General features: G+C 38.6%; 1 long non-coding RNA gene across 1 annotated transcript; it reads right to left on the bottom strand.

The window, feature by feature from the left end:
* Nucleotides 1–22,259: 22,259 nt before the first annotated feature.
* On the bottom strand, nucleotides 22,260–23,118 carry LOC107829037 (uncharacterized). Its single transcript, XR_001657825.2, has 3 exons — nucleotides 22,975–23,118; nucleotides 22,756–22,866; nucleotides 22,260–22,552 (listed from the first exon to the last, which is right to left on the bottom strand). It is a non-coding gene; the product is annotated as an uncharacterized LOC107829037 (long non-coding RNA).
* Between the last annotated feature and the right edge of the window lie 4,801 nt (nucleotides 23,119–27,919).

Below are 27,919 nucleotides of genomic sequence, written 5' to 3' on the forward strand. Positions count from 1 at the left end.
AAAATTGCAGGTTTTCAGCTGGTATGCATTACAGGCCCTGATCTCGCAATTGTGAGGTCAGGCGTCGCAATTGCGAGGTCTGTGAACTTGGTAATTACGAGGGACTCTTCGCAAATGCGAAATAAGCCCTGGCCAGCCTTCATCCCTTCGCAAATGCGAAAACCCCCAGAAATCCCCAGTCGTCGCAAATGCGACAGTCCCTTCGCAAATGCGAGGATAGCAGGTCCTAAAGGGGTTCGCAATTGCGAACCCTGGTCGCAAGTGCGACATCTGCGACCTGCTAAATCCTAACTTAGTCAAATATTTCCCATTTTTTAAACTCTTTCAAAAGATAAACCCTTTTGGGAGATATTCCAAAGAAACGTTCTTCTCCAAATCGATTGTAAGTCATTTCTAACTCGTTTTCTTCAATCTTTAACATCTTTTCACATGATTTCAACTCAAAATCAAGGATTTTCAAGGGAAAAATTGGGTGTTTTGGGTAGAACCTAGGTTTTTTAAATTTTGAGGATTTGGACCTCGATTTGAGGTTCTATTTCAAAACAAATTATATATTTGGGTTCGTGGGTGAATGGGTAATCAGGTTTTGGTTCGAACCTCGGGTTTTGACCATGTGGGCCTGGGTTGATATTTGACTTTTTGGGGAAAATATTGAAAAACTTATTTTCATGCGTTAGAATTGATTCATTTAGCATTTATTGATATAATTAAGTAACTTGTGGCTAGATACAAGCGGATTGGTGGTGGAAACGAGAGGTAAAGCGTTAGTTGAGGCTTGAATTGTGTTCGTGGCATCGAAGTAAGTGTTTGATATAACCTTAGCTTGAGGGATTAGGAGTTGTGTTTTATTTGCTATATGTTAATTGTGGAGTACGACGTATAGGCATGGTGACGAGTATCTATATGCCGGTGTCAAGCATGCCCGTGTGTCTAGTGTTGTAATTGAAGTGACTTCATTGAGATTTATTCATACTTAAAATATTGATTATCATTATTGGTTCTTTTCCGGGATGTCATTGTTTATGATATTGTATCCCTTGCCGGGATGTTATTGTTTATGATATTATCTTCCTTGCCGGGATGTTATTATTATGACATTGTCTCCCTTGCCGGGATGTTATTGTTTACGATATTATTTTTTATCGGGATGTTGTTGTTATACTCTTGTTCCCTTGCCGGGATTCTTTTGTGATTGTTGTTGATCTGTAAAGGGGATCGAGTGGCACGCCGTCATGGAAATATATGAAATAGGAGCGGGTTGCACGCTTGTAACGAGATATATGAAATGGGAGCGGGTTGCACGCCTGCAATAAGATATATGAAGTAGGAGCGGGTTGCACGCCTGCAACGAGATATATGAAATGGGATCGGGTTGTATTCCTGCAATGAGATATATGAAATGGGATTGGGTTGCATGCCTGCAACGAGATATATGAAATGGGATCGGGTTGCACGCCTGCAACAAGATGTGAAATGAAAGTGAATTCTACATTTGTTTTCCTTATCCTTGTTAGTAATTGGAATTTGGTTTCTTTATATTCCTCTTGATATTTTGTTGTTATCTGTTACTCCCCGAAGCATGTTTTCCCCCTCCCATCTTTAACTGTAATTATCTGCTTTTATTTTTCCGTTGTATATGATTTATATGCATAGGTTATTTGGTAGTTTGGTCCTAGCCTTGTCATTATTCACCGAGGTTAGGCTAGGCACATGCCAGCACATGGGAACGGTTGTGCTGATACTACACTCTGCACTGTGTGCAAATACTGGTACCGGAGCATTTGGACCACAGTGAGGTTGCTGCCTTCAGTCCAACAGGCGACCCGAGGTAGTCCTACAGGCGTCTGCGGGCCTTGGTGTCTCCTTCTATCATTTCTTTTCTGTTTTTACTTATTTAGAGACAAATTCGTGTATTTCTATTCAGACCTTATTTGTAGTATTCTTAGACAGTCTGTGAAATTGTGACACCAAATTCTGGGTAGAGTTGTGTTTAGACTTCCGCAGTTTGTATTAAGTTAAATTATCACATTTTGTCTTTCGCTTAATTATTACCGCTATTTGTATGATATCGACTCATCACTGACAATGATTTGAAGCTGGAAAAGGTTAAGTAATTAGAATAATTTGACTTGCCTAGCTTTTACCAGTTGCCGCCATCACGACTCCCGAGGGTGGGAAATCCGGGTCGTGACAAGTTGGTATCAGAGCTCTAGGTTACTTAAGTCTCACAATTCATGGACAAGCTTAGTAGAGTCTGAGGGATCGGTACGAAGATGTCTGTATTTATCCCTTAGAGGCTACAAAGTTAGGAAAAACTTCACATCTATTCTTTCCTCTCGTACGGTTTGGTTTCTCAATGTTAATTGAATTTATACTCTATTCTCTCGCAGATGGCGAGAACACGTGCTTCATCATCCACTGATCAGAAGCCCGAGCCCCCAGCAGCAGTTCCCACGAGGGGTAGAGGGCGAGGTCGAGGTTGAGGCAGGGGCAGAGCTCAGCCCAGAGCAGCAGCACTAGCGGTAGGGCCTCAGGTTGAGTTTGATGATGAGGTTCCGGCCCTGGCAGTTCTGGTGGGCCTAGCTCAGGTCCCAGAGGGGTTCATTGCTAGCCCAGTACTCCAGGATTCTCTGGTCCATCTAGTGGGCCTTATGGAGAGTGTCACTCAGGCAAACTTACTTCCTGTAGCACCAGCCGTCTCTCAGGCTGGGGGATGAACCACAGACTCCCGCTACCCGCACTCCGGAGCAGATGGCTCCCCAGTTTCAGACTCCAGCAGCTCATCCAGTTGGAGCAGTTCAGTCGGGTGTGGTAGCTCAGACCAGTGATAGAGTAGCTATGTCTGCTAATGCCTTGTGGAGATTGGACAGGTTTACCAAGATCTTCACTACCACTTTCAGTGGTGCATCTTCTAAGGATCCCCGGGATTATTTAGACAATTGTCATGAGGTTCTCAAGAACATGGGGATACTGGAGATCAATGGGGTCGACTTTTCTACTTTTCGCTTGTCTGGATCCGCCAAGACTTGGTGGAGAGATTATTGTTTGGCTAGACTAGTTGGGTCACCAACTTTGACTTGGGATCAGTTTTCTCAACTATTTTTGGAGAAGTTTCTTCCTGTCACTCAAAGGGAGAACTATCGGAGGCAGTTTTAGCATCTCTAGCAGGGTTCTATGACTATTACTCAGTACGAGACCAGTTTTGTTGACTTGGCCCATCATGCTCTTCTTATACTTCCCACTGAGAGAGAGAGACAGAGAGAGAGACAGAGAGAGAGAGTGAGGAGGTTCATTAAGGGACTCATTCAGCTTATTCGATTGAAGATGGCTAAGGAAATAGGAAGTTAGATTTCTTTTCAGGAGGCGACCAATGTGGCGAGGAGAGTTGAGATGGTTCTATCGCAGGAGAGTGGTTAGGGGTCTGACAAGAGGCCTCGTCATTTGGGAAGGTTCAGTGGTACTTCATATGGAGGCAGGGATTCTTTTGGTAGGGGCACGTTCCCAGGCTGTTTCAGTCAGCACTTCAGGCTTCTCATAGTGCCCCAGGTGGTCGTGGTTCTCACATACAGTATTCTGATCAACATTCATATAGTGCATCGCCAGCTCCTATCAGTGCACCTCTGCTTCAGAGTTTTTAGGGTCATCAGCCCCAGCAGCCGAGGGCTTGTTTCACTTAAGGCGACACGAGGCACATTGCTAGATATTTCCCTCGAGCACCGAGCAATTCTCAGCACCAGGGTTCCCGTGCCATGGTTCAGGCACCGAGTGTTCCACCGCCTACTCAGCTAGCTAGAGCTGGAGGTAGGGGTGCTAGAGGTGGAGGTATAGGTATTAGAGGTGAAGTTCAGGCCGCTAGAGGTGGAGGCCAGCCAACAGGAGGTCGTCCTAGAGAGGTAGTTCAGAGTGGTAGGGCCCAGTCCTGATGTTGTGCTCTTCCAGCCAGGCTTGAGGCTGAGGCTTCTGATGTAGTTATAAATCGAGTGTTTAGGCCTTACTTGGATTCTTTCGTGATAGTCTTCATTGATAATATTTTGATCTATTCCTGCAGTCAAGAGGAGCATGAGCAGCAACTGAGAGTGGTTCTTCAAACTTTGAGAGATAGTCAGTTATATGCTAAGTTTTTTGAAGTGTGAGTTCTGGTTAAGTTCAGTTGCATTCTTGGGTCATGTGGTATCAGTAGAGGGTATTCAGGTAGATCCGAAGAAGATAGAGGCAGTCAGGAACTGGCCTAGACCAGCATCAGCTACAGAGATCCAGAGTTTTTTGGGTTTGGCAGGCTATTATCGTCGGTTTATGGAAGGGTTTATGGACGAGTGTGAGGCGAGCTTTCATAAGCTCAAGACAGCTTTGACTTCGGCGCTGGTGTTGGTTTTGCCCATAAGTTTATAGCCTTATACAGTCTATTGTGATGCATCTCGTATTTGACTTGGTGCTGTATTGATGCAGGATGGCAAGGTCATTACTTATGCTTCACATCAGTTAAAGATTCATGAGAAGAATTATCCAATTCATGATTTGGAGTTAGCAGCCATTCTTCACGAGTTGAAAATTCGGAGGCATTATCTATATGGCATGTCATGTGAGGTGTTCATAGATCACAAGAGTGTGCAGTACTTGTTCAAGCAAAAGGAGCTAAATTTGAGGCAGAGAAGGTAGTTGGAGCTATTGAAGGACTATGATATCACCATCTTATATCATCCGGGAAAGGCCAATGTGGTGGCCTATGCTTTGAGTAGAAAGTCAGCCAATATGGGTAATTTAGCGTATATTCCGGTCGGTGAGAGACCGCTTGCTTTGGATTTCAGGCTTTGGCCAATCAGTTCGTGAGGTTGGATGTTTCTGAGCCCAGCCATGTATTAGCTTGGATAGTCGCTCGTTCTTCTTTGTTGGATCATATCCGAGATCAACAGTATGATGATCCTCATTTGTGTGTCCTTAGAGACACGGTGAAGCACGGTGGTGCCAAGCAGGTTACATTAGGAGATCATGGAGTTTTAAGACTGCAGGGTAGAGTTTGTGTGCCTAATGTGGATGAGATCCGAGAGTTGATTCTATAGGAGGCCCACAGTTCCCGGTACTCTACTCATCCGGGCGCTGCTAAGATGTATCAGGATTTGCGGCAGCATTATTGGTGGAGGAGGATGAAGAAGGACATTGCTGCATATGTGGCTCGGTGTTTGAATTGTCAGCAGGTTAAGAATGAGCATCAGAGACCTGGTGGTTTGTTCCAGAAGATTGAGATTCCTGAGTGGAAGTGGGAGCGTATCACTATGGACTTCGTTGTTGGACTCCCACGGACTCAGAGGAAGTTCGATGCAGTGTGGGTTATTGTCGATAGGCTAACCAAGTCAGCGCATTTCATTCCTATGGCAGTCTCCTATTCTTCCGAGAGATTAGTTGAGATCTATATCCGGGAGATTGTTCCTCTCCATGGTGTGCCTGTGTTTATCATTTCGGATTGAGGTACGCAGTTTACCTCACATTTCTGGAGAGCAGTTTAGCGGGAGTTGGGCACACGGGTTGATTTGAGCACAACATTTCATCCTCAGACCGATGGACAGTCTGTCGCTACCTAAACTAGAGGGCCATGACTAGCACCCGATTATACTTGCCGAGCACCAACGTACATTTTATCTAACCTTTTTTTTATCTTTTAGGATTGACGAGATCAATATAAATGGTAGACCTGGATCATGGACAACCAGCAATAAAATATGATGGCATGAACATACATAGCAGGGGATGACCAGACAATCAAGAAACTACATATAAGGTACAAGCTACCACGCTACCACGAAATACTATACAACAAAAACCAGCTGACAAGGCATACCAAACTATACACGAGTCGACACTTGTCTATGAGCCTCTAAATGAACATAAGTGTTGCAACATAGCTGGAACAGGGCCCCGACATACCCATAATATCTATAACAAAAATGCATACCAAGACCACGGCAAGTCCGGAGAAGGGATCTCGCCAATCACTGCTGAACTGGACAACCTACTGTGGCGGAGGAGCTGCACCTCCCTGTCTATTAGGGCCTGCAGCACGACATGCAGCATCCATAAACAAAAGGACGTCAGTACGAATAAAGTACTGACTATGTAAGGCAGGGAACATAAATACGAACAGTAATGTAAGCAAGGACAGAGAATATATACAACCTGGAACATCTGAGTACCTCTGAGGGCTACTGACATGAAATGCATGATACATATGTATGTATACATAAACTTTTAAAACATACGCCTCTGTGGGCATCATCATCATCATATCGTACCCAGCCATAATAGGCTTGGTAAAAAAACATACCCGGTCGTCATAAGGCTCGGTAGAATCGTACCCGGCCACGTGGAGCTCGGTAAAACCCAACTGATCAGTGGTTGCACAATATGTGCCGTACCCAGCCGACTATAGCGCGGCTCGGTAGAGTAAAATATATACATATATATAATGCATGCTCGACTCATGGAATCACATTCTAAACCTTTCCGAGTGACGTAAGGTCGGTATCCTCTGTACACGTTATTAGGACCAACTCTTCATTACGAACCTTATAAGAATCAGGAAGTACCAACAACATTGATAACATAAGAATAAGAGAAGCAACATTAATATCAATCGTTCCATAAGAGAGAAAGCAATGTAAGTACTGCTAGCTTCTAAGAGTAGAGTATCTTTGGAAGCTCGTTCATCACATTATGTACAATCAGAGTCATGCAAAAGAAGAAAAGGGATAGCCTCACATACCTTGTATATACTTCCCCAATCACAAGCTATGCAATTGTCACAACTACTTAGTCTACAATAAGAGAAACGATACTATCATTATCATTTAAGCGTCATAACTATTATGTATCGACCACAACCTATTTTACGTTGAAACGGACAGCACCTTCCCTATATATATGATTTCACACCATTCAAAACAATCACCAAACAGCACAAACAACCTCAATAATAAACATATTGAGCCTCCCAAAATAGTCCACGCACAACCTAATTACATCATACATACGACGGCCACCGTAGTCGTGTCAAACGACCCGAAAATGTTACAATTAACTATCAGCCCACAACCTTACATATATATGGGGTTCCTCCACACCCTTACATATTCAAAACTCCACAAAATAGTAGTGAAACACGCAGCCCAATAGCAACACAAAACAGTCCACAAAACAGTCTGCTACAAGTGAATAACTCGAACTCACGGCTTCTGATCACCGTCCTGTGAGTTCTTACATGTATAGAACGAATTACCATAAATTCATAGCAGATAAAAATGTATTAAAGATGGCAGTAACTTACCTTACTTGTTGGATAACTCAGCCCTTCCCTTGGTTCTTCAAACTCTAGGTTTTACCTTCAAATAGAACTTGAAAGAGAGGGAAAATCGATTAGGGTTCGTGTGGGATTTTTGGGGAGGAGTTGCAGGGGTACTTTGGTTTTGAGTGTCTGAAATATGGATGAAATAACTGAGTTCATAACCCCTTAAAAGTCCTCTCTTGGCCGACTTAGTTCTTTTAATTTGTCCTATCATTTTGGCAAGTAGGTGATGCACCTACTTGTCATCTACCAATATGCGCAGGCTTGCGAAAATATGAATATCTCTATACTCTGAGATCGTATTGACAAACGGTTTAATGAGTTGGAAACTACACTCATAGATATTTAATTTGGTGGGTAGATCACCCCTTAATTCCTTGTAAATTAGGATAAAAACTTAGAAACATTTCACCTAATGTTTAAGTAAAATTATGAACCTAAGTTGCGACAACATTTGTCGACTTTTGTTTCATAACTCGTTTCACTTCAAGACTTATGATACGGATATTATATGATTCAAACACTTTAATACATGACCTTGAGTGTATTAAGAACCTCTAGGTTTACCTAAAAATACGAGTTACAACATCCTTGATTCGTTTAACTTCTAATACTTGCTAATCACCCTTATACACCCTTGTATCACTTAAGACCAATAGGATTAACTTCTTATCATCTCAAAAGTAATTCCTTCTTGGATTTATGTTAACTAATATATGGAATGAACTAACGCGTGTGGATATGGGTTGTAACACCCTTCCCCCCTTAGGAACATTCGTCCTCGAATGTAAGGGTTCATGGGGAGTTTAAATCATCATGGATTCCGGCCAAGTTTCTCCCATTAATAGAGGACAAACTTGCAAGTGGTTAACTCAATGTATGGCCTTACAAGAGTATGCAAAGCATTATGGACATGTACATTATCTGCATATCGCCATTTTGTATTAAGGAAGAGTATTCTCAAGTTATTGCTTACCTCATAGAGCCATTTCACCTTCCAATGTATCATGTGTTCCACCAGCATCCTTGTTATCTTCATTCTGGAATAGGTACGGGTATTTTGACTTCATCTCCTTTTCTGCTTCCCATGTTATTTCTTCCATATTCTTGTTCCTCCACAATACTTTGGTGGAAGCTACATCTTTTGTTCTCAGCTTGCGGACTTGTCGATCTAATATAGCTACTGGCACTTCTTCATATGATAGGTCCTCTGTAACCTGTACATCTTTGATAGGGACAACTCGAGAAGGGTCTCCAATACATTTACTCAACATAGATACATGGAATACGGGGTGGACAAATTCCAATTCGGATGGCAATTCTAACTCATAAGAAACCTGTCTAATCCGTCGAAGAATTTTATACGGCCCGATATACCTTGGACTCAGCTTATCTTTCTTCCCAAAACGCATAATACCCTTCATTGGTGAGATCCTCAGGAAAACCCAATCACCAACCTCAAACTCCAGATCACGACGTCGGACATCGGAATAAGATTTTTGCCTGCTTTGTGCCGTCCTCAATCGCTCCTATATCACTTTCACCTTCTCAATAGCTTGGTGAATCAAATCTGGCCCATATAATTCTGTTTCACCGACTTCGAACCATCCAACTGGTGATCTACATCTTCTCCTGTATAGTACCTCGCATGGGGCCATTTTAATACTTGAATGGTAGCTATTACTGTAGGCGAATTCTATGAGTGGAAGATGGCCATACCAATTTCCCTTAAAATCTAGAACACATGCTCGTAGCATATCTTCCAGTGTCTGAATGGTATGTTCAGCCTGTCCGTCAGTCTACGGATGAAATGCAGTGTTGAGATTCACTTGTGTGCCTAAACCCTTCTAAAAAGACCTCCAAAGGTTAGCTGTAAATTGAGCTCCTCGGTCTGATATATAGATACCGGTACACCATGAAGCCTAACAATCTCCTTGATATACAACTTCGCATAATCTTCAGTCGTGTAAGTTGTCTTAACTGGCAGGAAATGGGCACATTTTGTAAGTCAATCAATTATCACCCAGCTGGAGTCAAACTTATGATAAGAGCGAGGTAATCCAATAATGAAGTCCATATTAATCACCTCCTATTTCTAGGTCGGAATCTCTATATTCTGAAGCAATCTACCGGGTTTCTGATGTTCTATCTTTACTTGTTAATAATTGGGACACTGGGCTACAAATTCTGCAATAGACTTCTTCATGTTATCCCACCAATACTGCTTCTTGACATTATGATACATCTTTGTCGAGCCGGGATGGATGGAATATCGGGATTGATGAATCTCATTCATAATCTTCTCTCGCAACCCTGCCATATTAGGCACACATAATCGGCCCTGGTATCTCAGTGCCACATCTCTTCCAATCTCAAAAGCCATACTTTTGCACTGCTGAATGCTTTCTCTTAATCGTACTAAGATAGGATCTTCATATTGTCGTGCTTTTACCTCAGCTACCAAAGATGATTCTGATGTACTATGTATAGTAACACCTCCGTCATCAGAGTCTAACAATCTGATTCTCATATTGGCTAGCTGATGAAGCTCTTTAGTCAACCCCCATCTACCTGCCTCAATATGTACTAAGTTTTCCATTGATTTACGGCTGAGAGCGTCTGCCACAACATTGGCTTTACCGGGATGATACAATATCTCGACGTCGTAGTCTTTCGGTAATTCAAGCCACCTACGCCGCCTCAAATTCAACTCTTTCTGCTTGAAGATGTATTGCAAACTCTTGTGATCAGTGTAGATGTCAACATGGACGCCGTATAAGTAGTGCTGCCATATCTTCAAAGCATATATTACTGCAGCCAATTCCAAATCATGGGTTGGATAATTCTTTTCATGCTTCTTCAATTGTCTTGATTCATAAGCAATCACCTTCCCACGCTGCATCAATACGCACCCCAAACCTATACCTGAGGCATCACAATATACCACAAAACCTTCTGTTCCTTCAGGGAGAGTGAGCACTGGTGCGGATGTCAATCGATTCTTCAGCTCCTAAAAACTACGTTCACAAGTGTCAGACCACTGGAACTTGGTAGATTTATGTGTTAACTTAGTCAATGGTGATGATATAGAGGAAAACCCTTCCACAAACCTCCTATAATATCCTGCTAGCCCTAGGAAGCTGCGGACTTTTGATGGTGTTGTAGGTCTCGGCCAATTCTTTACTGTATCGATCTTCTGAGTGTCGACACTAATACCCTCGTCAGATATCACATGGCCAAGGAACTCTACTGAATTCAGCCAAAATTCACATTTGGAGAGCTTAGCATATAACTTACGATCCTGAAGCGTCTGTAATACTATCCACAAATGGCCCGCAAGTTCCGCCTCCGAACGAGAATATACTAGAATGTCATTAATGAATACAATCATGAACACATCAAGATAGAGCCTAAATATAGTATTCATGAGATCCATAAAAGTTGCTGGGGCATTTGTTAGCCCGAACGACATCACCAAGAACTCAAAGTGCCCGTATCTTGTCCGAAAGGCCGTCTTTGGAATATCCTTCTCCTTAACCCTCACCTGATGATACCCTGAATGTAAATCAATCTTGGAGAAATACTTGGCACCCTGGAGTTGGTCAAACAGGTCATCAATTCTTGGAAGTGGATACTTGTTCTTTATAGTAAACTTATTGAACTGTTGATAGTCGATACACATCCGTAACGACCTGTCTTTATTCCGCACGAATAGGACTGGTGAACCCCAAGGTGAAGTGCTAGGTCTAATGAAGCCCTTATCCAGCAAGTCCTTCAACTGCACCTTCAACTCTCGCAACTCTACCGGGGCCATTCTGTATGGAGGGATAGAGATCGGTTGAGTGTCAGGAAACACATCAATGCTAAAATCATTCTCCCTTTCAGGAGGAAGGCCTGGGAGTTCATCTGGGAAACATCTGGGAATTCATTGACCATAGGGATTGATTGTAAAGTAGGCGGTTTTGCCTCCGCATCCCTAATGAGAACGAAATGATAAATGTAACCTTTTGAGATCATTTTCCTTGCCTTAAGATAGGAAATAAACCTACCTTTTGGTGTAGCAATATTCCCTTTCTATTCAATGATGAGTTCACCAGGAAATTGAAACCTAACCATCTTCTTACGACAGTCAACATTTGCATAGCATGAGGCCAACTAGTCCATTCCCATTACCACATCAAAATCAACCATTTCTAACTCAAATAAATTTGCCGAGGTTTGACGACTACAAATCATCACAATGCAACCTCTATATACCCTTCTAGCAATCACAGAATCTCTTATCGGAGTAGATACCGCAAGGGGTTTACTTATCAATTCAGGTTCGATGCCAAACGTATTAGCCGCAAAGGGTGTAACATATGATAATGTAGATCCTGAATCAATCAGCGCATATACATCATAAGAAAACACAGATAATATACCTGTAACAACATCTGGAGACGACTCGAGATCATGTCGACCTACTAGAGCATATGTTCGATTTTGAACACCACTCAAACTCGGCACTGCACCTCTACCTCTACCACGACCTGTCGACTGCTAAAAACCCCGTGCTGGAGGTCGAACTGATAAGGAAAAAGCAAACACAGATCCAGTCAGTCGAGCCATACCATCACCTCCCCTATTAGGACAATCCCGCATCATATGGCCAGGCTGTCCGCAAGAATAACATGCATCAAAACCTCGACGGCACAGTCCAAAGTGGGCCTTGCCGCACTAATCACAACGTGGTGTTATGGGTCTCGTCTGACTAGTATCCCTATGATGTTGCGAGCCTGATGCCTGCGAACTCTGACCTGGACCAGAATGGGTAAATCGATCATATCGAGGCCTCTGAAACTGTAGAGGAGCACTAGCTACAGGTGGCGCCGAACTGCTCGAAGACTGGGGCCTGACGTTGCCTCTAAAGTCATTAGAATACCTTGCAAATATCGCCCTCTTATGTTGGCCCCTATCCTGCTCCTTATCTGCCCTCTGCTGGCGCTTACGATCCTCTAGGGTCTGGGCATAAGCCTGAGTACGGGAAATATCCATGCCCTCCACCAAGGAGGCTGTCGTGCACTCATTTATCAAATGTGGTCCCAATCCGTTCACGAACAAATGCACCCTATCACTCATCTCGGACACCATATGGGGAGCAAAACTTGCTAAAGAATCGAACTGCATAATGTACTCTCGCACACTCATATTACCTTGTCTAAGGTTCAAGAACTTATCAGCTCTAGCTCGTCGTATCTCAACTGGCAAGTAGTGACGAAGAAAGGCCTCAGAAAATTCCTTCCACACAGCTGGATGAGCGTTCGGACCCCTGGATCTCTCCCAACTATCATACCAGAGAACCGCTAAATCCCGTGGCCGATAAGAAGCCAACTCTACTGCCTCTGTATCACTAACATCTTTAACCAGCAATGTTCGATGAACCTGGTCAATAAAGGTCTGCGGGTCCTCCTTGGGGTCTGATCCGGTAAACACTGGAGGGTCTAAATTAATAAAATCACGAACTCTCATACTAACTGGTTTATCAGTAGCACCTGTATTCTGCCTCTGAGCCTGAGCAGCTACCAAGCTAGACAATAACTGCAAAGCACTCCGCATATCCTGGTCTGTAGTGCCAGACGGAGGAAATGGAGGTATTGGGTGCCTCCTAATATCCTCTGGAGGAGACGGGGTAGATGAGGTATGAGACGGCATCTCACTCTGAGTCTCACTTTGGCATGCTCTGGCTTGGGGCACCTGACTGGTACCCTCTCCCACAAGTGTATCAAGCCGTCTACTAATTGTTTGCTTCCTAGTCGAAGGCATCGCTGAAAGAAAACAAGGTGAATATTAGAGACAAACACTTACGACTCAACTCTATGCACGATCTAGATTCAGGAAGAAGGTAACAACCCTAGATGTCATGTAGCCTCCTGATTATAAATGTGGCGCGCTACATATCCATAATCAAGACTCTACTAGACACGGCTCATAGACAACCCCTAGGACATACTTGCTCTGATACCAAGTTTGTCACGACCCAAACTGGAGGGCCATGACTAGCACCCGACCATACTTGTCGAGCACCAACGTACATTTTATCTAACCTTTTTTAATCTTTTAGGGTTGACGAGATCAATATAAATGGTAGACCTGGATCATGGACAACCAGCAATAAAATATGATGGCATGAACATACATAGCAGGGGATGACCAGACAATCAAGAAACTACATATAAGGTACGAGCTACCATGCTACCATGAAAGACTATACAACAAAAACCAGCCGACAAGGCATACCAAACTATACATGAGTCGACACTTGTCTATGAGCCTCTAAATGAACATAAGTACTGCAACATAGCCGGAACAGGGCCCCGACATACCCATAATGTCTATAACAAAAATGCATACCAAGACCACGGCAAGTCCGGAGAAGGGATCTCGCCTATCACTGCTGAACTGGACAACCTACTGTGGCAGGGGAGCTGCACCTGCCTGTCTATTAGGGCCTGCAGCACGACATGCAACGTCCACAAACAAAAGGACATCAGTACGAATAAAGTACTGAGTATGTAAGGCAGGGAACCATAAATACGAACAGTAATGTAAGCAGGGACAGAGAATATACAACCTGGAACATCTAAGTACCTCTGAGGGCTACTGACATGAAATGCATGATACATATGTATGTATACATAAACTTTTAAAACATACGCCTCTGTGGACATCATCATCATCATATTGTACCCAGCCATAATAGGCTCGGTAAAAACGTACCTCGGCCGTCATAAGGCTCGGTAGAATCGTACCCGGCCACGTGGAGCTCGGTAAAACCCAACTGATCAGTGGTTGCACAATATGTGCCGTACCCGGCCGACTATAGCGCGGCTCGGTAGAGTAAAATAGATACATATATATAATGCATGCTCGACTCATGGAATCACATTCTAAACCTTTCGGAGTGACGTAAGGTCGGTATCCTCTGTACACGTTATTAGGACCAACTCTTCATTACGAACCTTATAAGAATCAGGAAGTACCAACAACATTGATAACATAAGAATAAGAGAAGCAACATTAACATCAATCGTTCCATAAGAGGGAAAGCAATGTAAGTACTGCTAGCTTCTAAGGGTAGAGTATCTTTGGAAGCTCGTTCATTACATTATGTACAATCGGAGTCGTGCAAAAGAAGAAAAGGGATAGCCTCACATACCTTGTATATACCTCCCCAATCACAAGCTATGCAATTGTCACAACTCCTTAGTCTACAATAAGAGAAACGATACTATCGTTATCATTTAAGTGTCATAACTATTATGAATCGACCACAACCTATTTTACGTTGAAACGGACAGCACCTCCCCTATATATATGACTTCACACCATTCAAAACAATCACCAAACAGCCCAAACAACCTCAATAATAAATATATTGAGCCTCCCAAAATAGTCCACGCACAACCTAATTACATCATACATACGACGGCCACCGTAGTCGTGTCAAACGACCCGAAAATGTTACAATTAACTATCAGCCCACAACCTTACATATATATGGGGTTCCTCCACACCCTTACATCTCCAAAACTCCACAAAATAGTAGTGAAACACGCAGCCCAATAGCAACACAAAACAGTCCACAAAACAGTCCGCTACAAGTGAATAACTCGAACTCACGGCTTCTGATCACCATCCCGTGAGTTCTTACATGTATAGAACGAATTACCATGAATTCACAGCAGATAAAAATGTATTAAAGATGGTAGTAACTTACCTTACTTGTTGGATAACTCAGCCCTTCCCTTGGTTCTTCAAACTCTAGGTTTTACCTTCAAATAGAACTTGAAAGAGAGGGAAAATCGATTAGGGATTGTGTGGGATTTTTGGGGAGGAGTTGAAGGGGTTAACTTTGGTTTTGAGGGTCTGAAATATGGATGAAATAACTGAGTTCATAACCCCTTAAAAGTCCTCTCTTGGCCGACTTAGGTCTTTTAATTTTGTCCTATCATTTTGGCAAGTAGGTGATGCACCTACTTGTCATCTAGCAATCTGCGCAGGCTTGCAAAAATATGAATATCTCTATACTACAAGATCATATTGGCAAACGGTTTAGTGCATAGACCTTTAATTTGGTGGGTAGATTACCCCGTAATTCCTTGTAAATTAGGAGAAAAGCTTAGAAACATTTAACCTAATGTTTAAGTAAAATTATGAACCTATGTTGCGACAATGTTTGTCGACTTTTGTTTCATAACTCGTTTGACTTCAAGACTTATGATACGGATATTATATGATTCAAATACCTTAATAAATGACCTTGAGTGTATTAAGAACCTCTAGGTTTACCTGAAAATACACGTTACAATATCCTTGATTCGTTTAACTTCTAATACTTGTTAATCACCCTTATACACCCTTGTATCACTTAAGACCAATAGGATTAACTTCTTATCATCTCAAAGGTAATTCCTTCTTAGATTTATGTTAACTAATATATGGAATGAACTAACGCGTGTGGATATGGGTTGTAACACAGTCTGAGCGTACTATTTAGATTTTGGAGGATATGCTCTAAGCTTGTGTCATTGACTTTAGAGGCTCGTGGGATCAGTTTTTTTCTTTAGTGGAGTTTGCCTACAACAACAGCTACTAGTCGAGTATCCACATGGCTCCTTATGAGTCTTTATATGGTAGACAATGTCGTTCGCTAGTTGGATGGTTTGAGCCGGGAGAGGCTCAATTGTTAGGTACAGATCTAGTACATGATGCCTTGGACAAGGTCAGGATTATTCAGGATAGGCTTCGTACAACTCAGTCCAGACAAAAGATTTATGCCAACCGTAAGGTTCGTATTTGGCATTCATGGTCATTGAGTGGGTGTTTCTTCGGGTGTCACCTATGAAGGGCGTGATGAGATTTGGGAAGAGGGGAAAGCTTAGCCCTAGGTTCATTGGCCCATTTGAAATTCTTGATCGAGTGGGAGAGGTGGCTTACAGACTTGCATTTCTGCCAAGTTTATCAGCCATGCATCTAGTGTTTCATGTGTCCATGCTTCGGAAGTATCACGACGATCCATCCCACATGTTAGATTTCAGCACTGTCCAGTTGGACAAGGACTTGTCCTATAAGGAGGAGCTGGTAGCTATTCTAAACCGGTAGGTTCGTCAATTGAGATCGAAGAGTTTCCCTTCTATTCGTGTTCAGTGGAGAGGTCAGCCTGTTGAGGCATCGACCTAGGAGTCCAAGTCCGATATGCAGAGCCGTTATCCCCATCTTTTCTCCGACTCAGGTACTTCCTTCTTATGTCCATTCGAGGATGAACGGTTGTTTCAAAGGTGGAGAATGTAATGACCAAAAAGGTCATTACTTGTTTTAGAAATGAATTCTGTGTTCCAAGGCCTTAAAACCTTCTTTTTGTCTTACCTCAATTTGCGTGCACAGTCCAGACGTGTATCCGGAAAGTCATTATATGAAAATCTATGAAGAATGATGAATTTTGCATTTAAAATGAATTTAGGTTGACTTCGGTCAATATTTTAGGTAAATGGACTCGGACCCGTGATTTGATGGTCTCGAAGGGTCGATAGGAAAAAAAGGACTTGGGCGTATGCCCGGAATTGAATTCCGAGGTCGCAAGCCCGAGAAATAAAGTTTTAAAGAAAATTGTTTTCTGGAAATATACAAGAGTTTTTGGAAATGAAAGGTGTTTGAAATTGATGGTATCGGGCTCGTATTTTGATTTCGGAGTCCGGTACAAGTTTGAAATAATAATTAGGTTGAATCTGTAAAATTTTGTAAAGATCAGAATTGGTTTGGTATAAAATGGACTTAAAGTTGAGAAATTGGAAAGTTTGGTGTTCTTGAATGATTTCATGAATTTGGGGTTTAATTCATAGTTGTTGATGTTATTTTGAGGATTTGATTGCACGATCAAGTCCGTATGATATTTTAAGGTTGGTGTGCATATTTGGTTTGCTGCCCTGAGAGCTCGGGTGGGTTTTGGATAGGCCACGGAGTGAAATTGGACATAGAAATTGCAGGTTTTCAGCTGGTATGTGTTGCAGGCCCTTATCTCGCAATTGCAAGGTCTGTGAACTTGGTAATTGCGAGGGGCTCTTCGCAAATGTGAAGTAAGCCCTGGCCAGCCTTACTCGCAATTGCGAGCATCCCTTCGCAAATGCGAAAAACCCCAAAAATCCCAGTCGTCGCAAATGCGACAGTCCCTTTGCAAATGCGAGTTCGCAATTCCGAACATCTATCGCAAATGTGAGGATAGTAGGTCCTGAAAGGGTTCGTAATTGTGACATTTGCGACCTGCTAAATCCTAACTTAGCCGAAAAATTCCCATTTTTCAAACTCTTTCAAAATATAAACCCTCTTGGGCGATTTTTCAAAAAAACATTCTTCTCCAAATTGATTGTAAGTTATTTCTAACTCGTTTTCTTCAATCTTTAACATCTTTTCACATGATTTCAACTCAAAATCAAGGATTTTCATGGGGAAATTTGGGGGTTTTGGATAGAACCTAGGTTTTTCAAATTTTGAGGATTTGGACCTCGATTTGAGGTCCGATTTCTAAACAAATTATATATTTGGGTTCGTCGGTGAATAGGTAATTGAGTTTTGGTTCGAACCTCGGGTTTTGACCATGTGGTCCCGAGGTCGATTTTTTATTTTTTGGAGAAAATATTGAAAAACTTATTTTCATGCGTTAGAATTGATTCATTTAGCATTTATTGATATAATTAAGTAACTTGTGGCTAGATACAAGCGAATTGGCGGTAGAAACGAGAGGTAAAGTAGTAGTTGAGGCTTGAATTGTGTTCGTGGCATCGATGTAAGTGTTTGGTCTAACCTTAGCTTAAGGGATTATGAGTTTTGTCTTATTTGCTATGTGTTAATTGTGGAGTACGACATATAGGCATGGTGGCGAGTATCTATACGTCGGTGTCAAGCATGCCCGTGGGTCTAGTGTTGTAATTATAGTGAATCCGTTGAGATTTATTCATACTTAAAATGTTGATTATCATTATTGGTTCACTTGCCGGGATGTTATTGTTTATGATGTTGTCTCCCTTGCCGGGATGTTATTGTTTATGATATTGTCTCACTTGATGGAATGTTATTGTTATGACATTGTCTCCCTTGCTGGGATGTTATTGTTTACGAATATTGTTTCCCTTGCCGGGATGTTGTTGTTATACTCTTGTTCCCTTGCCGGGATTCTTTTGTGATTATTGTTGATTTGTAAATGGGATCGGGTGGTACGCTGCCACAGAAATATATTAAATGGGAGAGGGTTGCACGTCTGCAACGAGATATATGAAATGGGAGCGGGTTGCACGCCTGCAACAAGATATATGAAATGGGAGCGGGTTGCACGCCTGCAACAAGATATATGAAATGGGAGCGGGTTAACGAGATATATGAAATGGGATCGGGTTGCACGCCTGCAACAAGATATATGAAATGGGATCGTGTTGCATGCCTGCAACAAGATGTGAAATGAAAGTGAATTCTGCATTTGTTTTCTTTATCCTTGTTAGTAATTGGATTTTGCTTTATTTGTATTCCTCTTGATATTCTGTTGTTATCTGTTCCTCCCCGAAGCATGTTTTTCCACTCCCATCTTTAACTGTAATTATCTGCTTTTATTTTTCCGTTGTATATGATTTAACTTCACCGGTTATTTGGTAGTCTTGTCCTGGCCTTGTCACTACTTCGCCGAGGTTAGGCTAGGCACATACCAACACATGGGATTGGTTGTGCTGATATTACACTTTGCACTGGTACCGGAGCATTTGGACCACAGTGAGGTTGTTGCCTTCAGTCTAACAGGCGACCCGAGGTAGTCCGCGGGCCTCGATGTCCTTCTATCATTTCTTTTCTGTTTTTACTTATTCAGACACAGATTCGTGTATTTCTATTCAGACTTTATTTGTAGTATTCTTAGACAGTCTGTGAAATTGTGACACCAAATTTTGGGTAGAGTTATACTTAGACTTCCGCAGTTTGTATTAAGTTAAATTATCAGATTTTGTCTTCCGCTTAATTATTACCGCTATTTGTATGATATCTACTCATCACTGATAGTTGTTTGAAGATGGAAAAGGTTAAGTAATTAGAATAATTTAGCTTGCCTAGCTTCCACCAGTAGGCGCCATCACGACTCCCGAGGGTGGAAAATCCGGGTCGTGACAGCTGACCCAAAGCTAAATGTCATATTTCAGCTGTTAATGCTTAAAACAGAATAAAGTCCATGATGGACAGAGTTTATGACACGCATGAAGCGTAATAGACTAATTGGTTCCAAAGATAAAACTCCTTGAAGAAGGAGAGGAGCAAATGTTCAAGATGGTTATAATAAAGAGGCAAGTGCTTTGTAAGAGCACCACGACATAACTTCATAAGACCTCATGACAGAGGCTCAGGTACTTGAAAATAATGAGATAAACTCAATAAGTTATGTCTTTATTGGGTAACGATAGAATCGATATAGAATGATCGTTAACAATATTGTTGATATAATATAGCGCTCAATATTATTAATATTGACGAGGATCTTGAGCTCAAATATGTCATGGAATTTGGACAGATAAATGATAGGCCAAATGAAAAATACGCAATGAAAATTAACTTCACCTGAAAAATATGAAATTGGACGGATAGTCCATTGTGCAAAAAGTGAAATTAAAAAACAAGTTGATAGACATAAAGACGACTTGTGGCACAACATTTTCGTAAATATCCTGGTATTAATTATATGGAGACATTTTCTCATGTGGTGAATGAAGTCAACCTTTTGGTTGATATTGGTCGATATTGAAGCTCGAGGAAATACATGCCCGCAGCTTTGACCTTTTGGTCGATATTGAAGCGGAGAAGGCTTTGGAAGAAGAGGCAGACGCTCTACTTACCGATGAGGATGATTCAGCTAGTGCCTCCGAGGGTGAAGGAGATGGGGATGAAGCCACAGATGATGGGGCTCCCCAAGATGCAACTCCAGAAGATGCAGTTGCTAAGGGCGTGACCCCGAAGTAGTTTTTAGGTTACTTTATTTTTTTTTGTAAGCCTTCCTTGTGCAAATATCATCTTTTGGAAATGCGAGGAGGACTTTTATCTCGTTTTTGGCTAGTGTTGGTTTTAACATGGCTTGTATTCAGTATCGCCTTTATTTATGAAAAACTTCATTTGAGTGATCGGGTTCGAGGGTTGGTTCAGGGTATTACAAACCCTTAGATTTTTATAATAATTTTTTGAGCCGAGTTTAAATCAACTCGTCGTTGCCTCGGGACTTTGTGAACCTCGAGTCCGAATCGAAATAAAAGTGGAGTTTTCAAACTATAAGTTTTAGGCCCTTTAGCCTTTCGAGGTTGGCCCTTAGGCTCTTACATATCGGCCCTTAGGCTCTTATATATGTCAGCCCTTAGGCTCTTATTTATCGGCCCTTAGGCTCTTATATATCGTCCCTTAGGCTCTTATTTACCGGCCCTTAGGCTCTTATATATCGGCCCTTAAACTCTTATTTATCGACCCTTAGGCTCTTTAAGTTGGACCGATTCGGCCACTTAGAAAGGCTATATAATTTTTCCCTCATTTTGGCTTAAAAGACTTGATGAAAATTTGATTATGCCTTAGCATGTGTTTTTTGCACCCGTAGGTTTTTCAAAGGTTCAACATATCGAAACCTTATTAATGATTTATTTGTGTAAACATAATCAAACACCTCTTGAGGTGTTTCCAAGGGCCGATGTTATCAAAACCCTTGGAATTTTCGAAGGCTGAATTTATCGAAGCCCTTTGTATTTTGCTTTTATCGAAACCCTTGGTTATTCGAGGGCTGAATAACGTGTGTTATCAGAAAACTAGCACTAAAATAATCACTATTATCTTTAGCCCCACGGTAGGCACCAAACTGTTTACCTCAAAAAATGTGAGTAACAATTAAAGATAATTTGTAGTTTTAAATATACATGATATATTCTAATACTAGCGATTAAACAAGTAATATTAAGCTTAAGTGAGAAGAAATAATGAACCAAATCAATGCTGCTGAAACAGTAAGGGCCTTGAGTTCGTCTGTCCAGGGACCTCGAGGTCAGCTAAGACTAAAAAGATATAAATAATAAAACAAAGGCAATAAAGATGAAGAGTAATTGCTAAGCACGTGAAAGAATAAAAATGTTCTATTGTTGTGAATGATCAGATTTTTACAAAATGATGGGTGTCCCCTTTATATAAGAAGAGAAACCTCCAATATAGTACCTTGCTCATAAAGTAAAAGAATCCTATTGGTACATGTGTATGACGGTCTAGTACGGACCTGTGCTATTTTGCATATACAGCTACGAAGTACGTCGTAGCTAAACACAAAAATTTATGTGGCTAAACACTTTAGCTGTAATAATTTTTTTCGTAGCATCTGTAGCTAGAAGTAGCGTAAATAAAAGTTAGCTACAAACTTTAACATTTTGTGGCTAAGGATTAATACTTATTGCTACAAGAATTTTTGTGACATAGCTATATTAATAAAATATTTTGCCACGAAGAATATATATTTATAGTTAATGATTTCATTCTTTTGCCACGATAAATAAATTTTATAGCTATCTTCTACTTTAACCACATAGGGACATACCATGACAAAAGATGTTATTTATTTAGCCATAAAATTCAAATATGTAGTTGTGCTCACATATTAAATTTGTGCTATAGTATTTATATTTAGCTGCCAATCCATAATTTCATGGCTATAAATCGTCAAAATATTCTGATTAGATTTTTTTATTATATTTTATTTGGTGACTAAATTTTTATTTATAAAAAATAATTTATTAGAGATAATAAACTTCTCTGTCCTATGCGTTGCTATTTTTCTTTCTTTACCTCACTAAATATTTGTGAAAGATTTCAAATATTTCATATCCACACATCTTGATCAAACCATAGAAATATATGGTAATAAATTTTGAATATTACTTTATTATACAAATTGTCATCTAAATACTTTCAAAAATTAATTCTAAAATATACAATTTTCAATCTAAAGTATAGTCGATCATTTAACTATAATCTATAAAATTCTGAAGGGTTCCACATCAAAACAAAACTAAGTTCTAAGTATTTGATCTGGGGACTAAAGATGTTGCAATCAGATGATCATCTATAGCCAAGGATGAAGTAATTTCACTCTGAATTCTTGATCTTCTTGCATTCAATAGATTAAAATGTACGCTGTAAGTTCAAAAGAAACAATAATTAGCACAAAAGAATGAGTGAACCAAAAGAAACACTAATACTAAGATGCAAGTTTGACTTGTAAAAATAGCAGAAGAACGTTCAAAGAGAGAAAAATTATGTGTAGATAATTCTTTTACAAGAATTTTTAGCATATAACAAGAGGAAAAAATTCAAAGCAACAAGACAAGAAAACAAACCTGTATGCTTTTTCAAAAACTTTTGAAAGAATTTTTATCCCAAAATGTCTTCTGGACGAATTGTGGCTCCTCCCAACATTACATTATAATCTTCAAGGTTCCACTCATTAACTATTACAATACAATATCTATCAAATTGTTAGAATATAAATTCAAAAATTCAACTCAAGTAGATGTATGGAAATTGAGAAATCCTAAGATGTAGATATATAAACATACCTGAATAGGGAAAAGGCATCGGGGTATATAGCTAGTGATTCCGTTGATTTGCTCCTTTCACGTGAAGACAGAAAGCGTTGTAAAAGAAGGAAACGGGAAAAGGGAGCAAGGGGGTTGGCGGCTGGAAAGGAACGCACACTTAGATTGAAGTTTTTATAATTTTATTAGATTTTGGGGAGTTTGGTTTGGGCCAATTGCCTTTATATTCATTTTCTTTTTGTTAATATATATTTTCTTCCTTTTATTTCTTAACAAATACCATAAATAAGAGAAATATAAGTACTAACAAATACAATAAGTAAGAAAATTATCTATGGAAAATGAAAAAAATTAAATACATAATTTACACTAAGTAAAATAGAAAAATCAACTTGCATGAAATAAAGATATTCTATAATATAGTATATTCCTTACAACTTTTTTCTTCCTATATGATATTGTTAGTTTTGTAATTTACTCCTATTTAAATTATATTAACTTCTTAATTTTAGTGTTTAATTAGATTATGATAGTTATTAAGTAATTAAAATAGTATTAGACCATTAAATATACAAATTTCTATTTATCTAAATTGAGTGTACAGTGAACATTTGATTTTGCTTATTCAAATCTAATGAAAATTAATTACATACTAATTTAAATTTTATAGAAAATTATAAATATATTTTTTTAATATGAAATATGTTATACTAGTTAGTTTTGTTATACACTCCTATATCAAGTTATCAACCATATTTTGTTTTTTGATGTTAATTAATTCTCAATTATTATATTCAATTATAATTAAAAATGACAATTAAAAACTTATTAAAAAAGTATATATTTATCTCTCTCTCTCTCTCTCTCTCTCTCTCTATATATATATATATATATATATATATATATATATATATATATATATATATATACGCACACACATGTACACACAAGATTATAGTTGTTTAAATTCTATAAAAATAGTCATCCACACGAATTAGCTATAATTCCATTATATTTAATAAGAATTATAATATAATTAGTTTTCCTATGGACTTAAGTATCAATCAACTTCGTTATTCTTTGAAATATCTATAACATGATTATACAAAAATTAATATGAATTATAATATCATAAACTTTTTTGTAGTGATAAATATGTTTATTGTATGTATTTGGAGCTTTGTCCATTTATCAAAACTAAATGCACCAAAACCACCATACTCATATAAAATTATTCTAAGTACTTATTAAAAATACTTAAGGACTATATATATATATATATCAAACAACTCTTAAAGGCTTCAATATATAAATACTTAAATATAAGAAATTACTCTAATTACTTATATAAAAAAATAGATAAATACTTAAATATAAGAAATTACTCCAAGTACTTATATAAAAAATAGTTAAGTACCAGACATATATATATTCTCTACAAATGTAAATATATTTCGAATTTTACACCAAATATATATAGTTAACGTCCATTTTACATGAGTTTGATAAATAAAATATGAGGCTACAAGTAGGCATACAAACGGTCTTTTAAAATTAACTTTTGCATGTTTACAGTTTATTAATACTTCAATTTATATATAATTACTATATTTTCTGTTATTTTGGAAAAATCTAACTTTTATAGTTAAAATTGAATTTTCATAACTTGATAATTGTTTGAGCACCTCTTATTTTTGTCATTGTATTAGTAAAATTCACCTATGAAATTTTTTACATAACTTATTATGGTTAAAATACTATTATTGTGATGATCCTAACTATATGACTAAAGTTATAGTTAACTTGCAAATTTATCGTCACTTTAAATTTGTAGCTATTAATTTTATCATGACAAACAGTTGTAACTATTATCTAACTATTTTTATTTTCTTAAAATAAGAAGATAAGTATTTATTTGACTATAAAATTTTGTTTTAAATATTTATGCTAGAAGATTGCTATTGTTACGGAAAATTTACCTTGTGGAAAAAATTAATGATTAGTTATAAAATTTTATCGTAGCAATAAATTTGTGGTTATATTATTTTATTTTGATAAAAAAATTATAACTATTAAGCCAACTATTACCATGGCTTTTTAGAAGTTGAAGCAAAATTATTTATTTGTAACATTTTGATTTAAATAATTATTGTGACTAAAAGGTTATTGTTGTTATATTAAGTTTTAACTCGTGGCAAAAACTAATGATTAGCTACAAGAAATATGTGGCTAATTCAACCTATACTGCCACAACTTTTTATAACTTGAAGCAAACATATTCATTTAGTTATAATATTTTATTTTAAATATTTTATTGTTGCTAAAAAGTTACTACAGCTATAGTAAGTTTCAACTCGTAGCAAAAAACTAATGATTAGCTACGGAATTCAATTATAGCAATAAATCTGTGGCTATATCTTTTAATTACTGCCACAACTTTTTGAGCTTGAAGCAAAAATATTCATTTAGCTACAATATTTTGTTTCAAATAATTTATTATGGCTAAAATGTTACTATTGCTACAATAATTATTGATGTGTGGCAAAAACTTATGATTAGCTACAAAAATTTATTTGTAGCAATAAATTTGTAGCTATTAAGGTAGTTATTGCCACGATTGTTAGCAATTATAGCTAATATGAGGAATTAGCTTTACCAATTTAATTTTCGTGGCAAGGAAATTTTAAAATTTTGTAAATAGCCACAAAATTCTGTTTTTTTGTGGCTATTATTAGGTATTAGCTATAAATTTCAAATTCGTAGCTAAGATTACGTAGCTAAGATTACGTAGCTATAGATGCATAATGTTTTAGTGAATTGTGCAACCCTTATCCTATAATTGATGCCCAAATCTATGTGTTCTTGAGAAATTTCCGCTCTTTCTTGATTGACTTCGAGATTATGTTGTCCTCGACGCAGGCCGTGTCGGGCCTTTAATCAGCTTCTTCGAGGTAGGTGTCCCTTAGCAGAATTTGTCTCACGCCTCGAGTCTCCCGGATTCGAGCCTATAGCCCGATTTAAGACTCCAAAATCATATTCCTCGATTTTGGCAGTATACAAAGAGAAGAATGGAAATGTTGGTCCAACAAACTTCAATAGATCGAGGCATGTTTTTGAACAAGTTGCACGTGCAATTATATAGCATTGTAAGATTTCCGTTCTTATATGGTAGCATTCAAGAATTGAAGTGTAATCCTAATCTAGGACTGAACCATATCAAGAATGGCATATCAAAAGTAAATGATGGAATCTTTATGCATGGTCCAAACTAATTAATTACCAACGTCCAATGTCATACGTTATTAGTATCTAAAGTGTATGTGTAGCTAACTGTTCGTTTAAGAAATGCATGTGTTTTGAATCATCCATAGTGATTCACATTCAGACTAAGCTCCTCCGTTACGATCATCAGTAAGATCTTTACAACTTTTATTTCTATTTTTTTTACTACTTCACATTTATGATGCTAGTGCCCTTACTTTGTAATTGGTTCGATTTTTAGCATCGATATTGAATATATGTATTTTATAAGGGCAAAGTCTATTTAACATTTTCAATTATTAATGCAGTTAAAAGAAAATTAGGAGAAAGTTGTGTGAACATATCGTTGTTTGTTACAACGAATACAACATATATATGGCTTTACAAGAAACGAGTTCCGTTCCAATTGTTTGACACGTTTCACTTATTGTTGGTCAATTTAATCAAATTTTCGAGCTAATGGCTTAATTAATTAATACATTTTCAATGAAATAAAAGCTATGTTTCAAAACTACACAAAACGCACTATTAATTGTAATTTTCATCAAATCAAAATGGTGAAAAATGTACTTAAAATAGTCAAACTTTATATAATTTGAGCATCGAGAATCATGAAAAGTTTTAAACATTTTCGGAGAATAGTAATGAATATAGTTCTTGGCTAGAGCAATTTTGTATAAGATCGCCGTATTCTATTCTAATCGAGTTCGAGGTTCAGTCAATCACACATGAGAGAGAATTAAAGCACAAATGAAATTCTTTTGTTATGTCTACAGTGTTACAACCCTGAAAGAAGAAGGAGAATACAAAATCAAACTCACATTTAATGTGGGAAGAACTCTCACCAATATCAATAACTCTCACATTATATTGTAGTGGCTGGTTGGCTTGAGTCGACGGGTAGAATAACTTTTCGTACTAGAAAATAAGCAAAAGGGTGAAGCACAAATATCTAATGGCCTTTGACTCCATAATTTTTTGTCTTCACTCTTCAGATTTTGGGCTATTTAAAAATTTATTTCCTAACCTCCCCCCACCCGTTACACCTCAAATATACCACAATTACTTCAGTGTTTTCTCGGGGGAATGTAACTTAGTGGATTACGAGTCTCATCTCTTTTTAAGTTGACTCACATCACATTGAGAATGAGAAAGACTTGACAAAGAGGACATTTAAAAAAAAAAAAGATTTACGGTGTGTTTGATACGAAGGAAAATATTTTTAGGAAAGGCTTATTCACCTTATCACATCTCTCCAAAAATGTTTTTTTTTAATAGTAAGTTTTTTTCCGTCATCACCCACCCTGCACCCCCCCCCCTCTCGCGGCAAAAAAAATAATTTTTTTTAATTTTTTTGGTGATTTTTTCTGTTTTTTCGTTTTTCTACACCATCCCCCACCCTACAAAAAAGTTTTTTTATGACAAAATTACATAATAATGCACTCCATAAGTTGACCTTGCATTATTTTAGCCCACTTACAAGTTTGAAAATGTGTAGCCAAATATCAATAAGCTTAGATCTGAATTTTTTTCAAGTTTTTATGCTCTATATCTTCAAACGTGAAATATTTCCATTCTCCTTTTTCCTCAAGTTTCTACACACCTATCACAACTACGAAAATTCAAAAACAGACGCGAGAAATCTAAAATCTCATCTTATTTAATGCTAATCTTGTTAGATTTTGAATATGATTTTGTGAGAAAT

This window comes from Nicotiana tabacum, chromosome 16 (genome assembly GCF_000715075.1).
Source record: "Nicotiana tabacum cultivar K326 chromosome 16, ASM71507v2, whole genome shotgun sequence".
NCBI classification, from domain to species: domain Eukaryota; kingdom Viridiplantae; phylum Streptophyta; class Magnoliopsida; order Solanales; family Solanaceae; genus Nicotiana; species Nicotiana tabacum.